We start from the raw sequence: 5847 nt of genomic DNA on the forward strand, positions 1-5847 counted from the left end.
AAATGTCAATGTATGGTTGCCTCTCGTGCATCCCCTGCTGGGAACTGGCCTGCAACCCAGGCATGTGCCCTGACTGGGAATCAAACCGCGATCTTCTGGTTCACAGGCCCGTCCGTGCTCAGTCCACTGAGCTATATCAGCCAGGGCCTATCGCTTTCTCTTATGTCCTTTCCCCCTTTCATTCCTCAGAGCGGGCCCCTTAAGGTCACCCTAATCAGACCCCATTTTTAAGCTGAGGAAACTGAGGCTTTGAAAAGGGAAGCCATTCGCCCAAAGTCACACACCTAGTTTGTGGCTGAGCCAGGACCTGAAACCAGCCAGGTGATGTGAGCTTACCCATGCGGTACTTGACAAGCATTTCTAAACAGCTTCAAGGTGGTTTGGGATTGCAGCCCACTGGAAACCAGTCGAGGATGGAAGGGTTCGAGAGCCCTCAAGACGCATATTCAGCCAGAGCCGTCATTGTCAACCCAAGGCCTCAGAGGCATTTGAGCACCTATGGAAAGTAGAGATCCTTGGCCCCATCTAGTGGATCAGTATTTCCAGCCTTATGGACGAGGCATCCATGTTTCACACTATTTCCTGATTTCTAACGCCCAGGCGGGGCTGCAAACCACCAGGATTCTTCTGTCACCTGGAGCTCAGGGTTCTCACTCTCCCATCAGGCTTCACCCCGGTAGTGACTTCAGTGCCGAGGTTTAGACCCTGGGCTCTGGAGTCCTGCCACCACGCCACTTAGGACATCTTGGCTCCGTCACCAGTTAGCTGTGCGGCCTCGGGCAGGCAGCCCCACCTCTCTGAGCCTCCCGCTCCATCCTCTTTTAAATGGAGATAATGAGCAAGCACATCAGCCTCCAAGAGCTGTTGTCAGCATGTGAAGCATTTGGCACAGTGCCTGGCCCTCGAGAAATACTACCTACCGGTCTTATGACCACACTGTCCCTCCGCGTGTCTGTGCTCTCCACCTCTCTCACATTTCCGACCTACACCTAGCTAGCTTCTAGAGTTAAACTATACCTCTGTCCTTTAAGATATTTCAACACGTTCCTCTCCCACAAGTTAACGACCTCTATCCTCGCAACCTGAACCGAGTCCCTCTGCCCTGGGGCGGGAAGGGTTTTAACTCGAGTTCCAAGCCCAGGAGAACTTCTTAGGCGTGACTAAGATGCCCTCGGCGTCAGGCTGTGCTTCTTCTTGCCTGCGAGTTGGACCTTGTGGGCCACACCATCCATAAAGCCCTGAGTGGCAGCTTTGAATGCCAGAATGGGGTGTGAAAATCAGGAGACCAGAGTCAGATTGGTACAGCCGATCGCCCGGGTTTCTGAGAGTCAGGCCTGAGTCAGAGTTTCCGAAGCGGAACCCAGGCCTGACCGAGAGGACCCAGGGAAGGCAAGTTTTTTACAACCCATTTCTAGACACTGGTGAGCAGCTTGCAGAGAGCGTGGCCCCTGTCTGGCAGGCTCGTCTTCAGGATTCCTCCCCAGGGAACCTCTCCTGCGGACCTAGGGCACGCCCAAGGTGAAACAGCTGCAGCTCCTTTGCCAGCCAGAGCACTCACGCAGCCAGTGTCTGGGTTTCGGTGAACACCGAGGACCAGGGGGGTTCCCAGGGCTGGGACAAGCTCTGGGGAAGGAAGGGAAGGGGACCCCCTATGTATCGGGGGCCCTCTGTGAGCCAGGTCCTGCCCATCCTTTCTCTTACCTCGGCCACTGTAATGGCATCTGTTTTCCTCAGCACCGAATCCCCAATGCCTAGCACAATAGATGCGCGGTAAATATTTAATCATAATAATAGTGAAATAGCTACCATTTATTGAGTGCTTATTACATGCCAGGCACTGTTCAAAGTGCTTTCTATTTCTTCTCTCTTTTTTTAAATCTTTATCTGAGGGCATTTTTTATTGCATTTGGAGAGAGAGGAAGGGAGAGAAAGAAAGAGAGAAAGAGAGAGAAACATCAATTGGTGGCCTTCTTCTATGTGTCCCAACCAGGGATTGAACTCAAAGCCTGGGTATGTGCCCTGATGGGAATCGAACCCACCACCATTTGGTTTATAGGATGATGCTCCAACCAACTGAGCCACACTGGCCAGGGCCCCTTTCTGAATGCATACAATATTTGCCAGATTTAAAAATCCGATAACCCTGCGAGGCTGAACTCTTCATTCCTGTTTTACAGAAGAGGAACCTGAAACACACAGAAGGGAAGGAGCTGGTGGAAGGGCAGACAGTGGGGCCAGGCTTCGAATCCAGGGAAGTGTGGCGGCCCCAGAAGTAGGAGGGAGGGTCCGGGTTCGAGTGAATGAGACAGGGGCCCTTAAAGGCAAGAATCAAGTGGACTTTGAAGGAGACACTTCCGAGGAGACAGGAGCAGAAGCTGGTGAATGAGCAGTGGGGGCCGCCACCAGCTGGCTGCCTCTTAGAATGAGTGCAGCAAATGCTGAGAGACAGCCCCCCTCCACCACTCTCCAGAGAAACACTGACATCAAGTCCACAGGGCCACACCACCTTCCCACAGGAAGAAGCACAATGAAGCTTAAACTTCACCATGGCCACTGCGGGGCATGCAGGTTTGAGGGGTGCGGCTGCTGCCTCGGTCATCACAAGCTTCAATTCCCTGGAGCGTCTCTCCGGTCAGGTTCTCTCCTGGAGGCCTAGTGTGGGAGCCGTGTGTGTGTGTGTGTGTGTGTGTGTGTGTGTGTGTGTGTGTGTTGGGGGTGTAGCAGGCAGCTCCCTAGTGCAGCCTGACGTGAGTCACAGGTGACACTCCTCCCCTGCAGCCAGGGCCTACCTGAGCAGGTAGGAGCGAAGCACACACCCATACACTTAGCCTCATTCCAAGGTGGGACCACTCGCTGGGGTTGTCTTGCTGAAGGGGCCGAGAAGCTGACCTGCCCTCCTGCGCAAACCATTCGGGGGCCCTGATTTCTCCAGTGGGACAGGGGGCCCCAACAAGGCAAAGCCTGGTAGTGGTGCCCAAGAAGCTGTGCCCTCTGCCCCTATGACTCAAATGACCAAGCCTGCCCTGGTCACTGCACTCAGCTCAGCCAACTCAACCGCATCGCCCGGTTTTTCTGGTAACACACAGCTCCATCAGTTTGCCCCGACTTGTCGGATCCCTGCCGTGTTATCTTCCCTGCTGCCCCGAAGCCCTTGCCTGCTGCCGCTCACTGTAGGCCTGGGACACAGTGGGACACAGAGCAGGTGCTGAATACGTTCGGGTGAGCCTCAAGTGTAAAGGGGCCACAGGTACAGCCACGCCTACAGTCTTGGTGTTTCGAGACCCTCCAGGTGGGCGAGCAGGAAGTCTTGTCTTGGACGTGGGCGCTCCTCACCAAGTTGCTGGTGGTGTTCCAGGTTCTGACAGGGGCTGTGGCTCTCTCTGAGGTCCTGCTGCTTGCAGACCCGAGGCCCTCCGCCCGAGGTCTGGGCGGCTGAGCCACTTGCCCTTGACCAGCCTCCCTCCAGGGCCTGCCTGCCTGACGAGGCCTTTGCTGATCCTTCCACGTGGCCGGCCCCCTGCAGTGTTTCCTGCTGAGCTCCTTCAGAGAGGGGATCCCCTGGCAGAGCTGTGGGAGCCCCACATGAACCCCTTCTTTTCTTCAGACTGCAGCCTTCACCCCGGAGCAAACAAGGCCCATGTAGGGATGAAGGGCAAATGCAGCCTCAGACCGTTCCTGGGACACGGCCCTCCCCAACCTCCAGGCCCAGCCCTCGGTCAGGCCCCCTTCTTGGAGGCCCCTTTCCCCACTTAATGTGGCTTCCGCTGGCCCTGCCAAGCCTGTTGGGCTGGTTTGAACCTGTCTGAATTCCAAGTCCCAACATGTGGACAGGGTGTCAGGTCTTTCCTGAGAAGTCCATGGGTCCCATGCAAATCGGGGGTGTGGCTGGCCACATTTCAGGGGGTGTCATGCCCACCTCCCCATACCTGATGCTCCATAGGTATTCAGGTCTATTTCTAGCCCACGGGTCCCTTCAGGGGGGCACCATGGCCTGATTGCCTTGCCCTGGCTCAGCCAGAACATCCTACCCCAGGAACTCTGCTCATCAGTCAAGATGCCAGGGGAGGAGAGTGTACATTTTCTAAGCACCCACTATGAGCCAAGTGTCTGCGGGGCCCTTCCAGATTTAAGATCTCCCAGTTGCCTCAATCTTTAATAAACTTTTAGTGACACCCACTCCGGGTCACACTTTATTGACTTTATGGTTTTGACAACATTCTCATGAACTATTTCCATGTCAGAGTTCAGGAGACTCAGGGTCTGAGAGGCTGAGGGACTCACCCAGGGTTACATGGCTAGGAAATGACCCCCAATTCTGGGACCATCTCACCCTGCCACATTCTGTCCCCCGTTGTGGCCTTAAGACACATGCTTGAGGAAAACAGACATGAACTGCAACATGCTACTCACCTAAACCAGGGGTGCAAACTCCAGCATGTCCCGGACCCAAGGAGGGCATTTCCATGGGGGAAGCTGCCCACGTGTAACACAACAGGGATGAGTGGAGACTGTGGGTAAGCGGAGCATCTGTGACAGGGCCTGGCAGCCAGCAGGTCCTTAATACTTTTGGAATGAGTATGTTATATGGTACATATCAAATGTTACATGTGAAAATGACTTGTAAATAAGAAAAGAAATCATAGCTAACAATTACTGGAGGTTACTATGTGCCAAGTCCTCAGTTGACCATTTTATGCAATCTCTATGAATCCTCACAAATCCTCATTATACAGATGAGGAAACTGAGACCGCTCAGAGAACAGGTCATGTGCCCAGGGTCATAGCTAGAACGAGGCAGAAGCAGAATTGAAACATAGCAGAGACGTGAGGCTGGAATAAACCTGGAAGGGAACTGGGGACAAAGTTGGACTCCAGAAGCAGTGGCGCTGAGGCGAGGTCACGGAGGAAAAAAAAACGCTGTGCTTGTGTAGGGCCATGTTATTTAAGAGCTGGGGTGGGCCGGGCGGGGTCCAGGTTTTACCTGGGAACGCTGAAGCCACGCGGAGAAGGCTACAGGTCCCAGCATGTGGACATGTCATGTTGCACTCAGGTTACAATGTACTGGAAAATGCTGAGGTGGCAGCTGAGAGCCTCACAGACTCACCTCCCCCAGTCTAACCGGAGGCCCAGGGTGGGGGACATGCTTCTTGCAGAAGGACACCAATAAGCCACTGAGTGCAGGTTCCTAAACCTGAGATTCTCCGAAGCCCAGCACCGCGCAGTCCCCCCATTCTCTGAGAAGCGTAGACTTCGGGGCAGGCAGCTCCTTGATGTGGGCTTCACCCTTGCTACTGACTCTGCTAGTCCCCCAAGAATATGTTTAAGGGAAGCAGGGACCCATACGGGGCTATTCCCTGTCCCTTTCTGTCCTCCTAAGTAACCCATCTTCAAAATATATCCCAAATTTAGTCATTTTCCTTCACTAGATCCAAGTCACCCTTTTCCTCTTCCTCCTCCTCCTAGTCATTGAGATGCAACTCTCAGTAGCTAAGGTTCTCGAGGGAGATAGAGCCAATAGGTTATAGATATAGATGCAAGGAGACTTATTATTACAGGAATTGATTCACGCGGTTATGGAGGCTGAGAAGTCTCACGATCTGCCATCTGCAAGCCGGAGGGCCCAGCGAGCCTGTAGGGTCATTCCATCTGAGTCTGAAGAACTGAGAACCAGGGGTGCTGGTGGTATAAGTTCCACTCTGGGTTTAAAAGCCTGAGAACCAGGTGCACCACTGCCCAAGGGCAGGAGAAGATAGATGGCCCAGCTCCAGCAGGAAAAGCAAACGCACACTCCCTCTGCCGTTCTGTTCTGTTCAGACCCTCAACAGATTGGGTGGTGCCCACCTGCAT

Source organism: Artibeus jamaicensis, unplaced genomic scaffold (assembly GCF_021234435.1).
Source record: "Artibeus jamaicensis isolate MK-2021 breed Jamaican fruit bat unplaced genomic scaffold, CSHL_Jam_final contig_525, whole genome shotgun sequence".
Taxonomy (NCBI): Eukaryota; Metazoa; Chordata; class Mammalia; order Chiroptera; family Phyllostomidae; genus Artibeus; species Artibeus jamaicensis.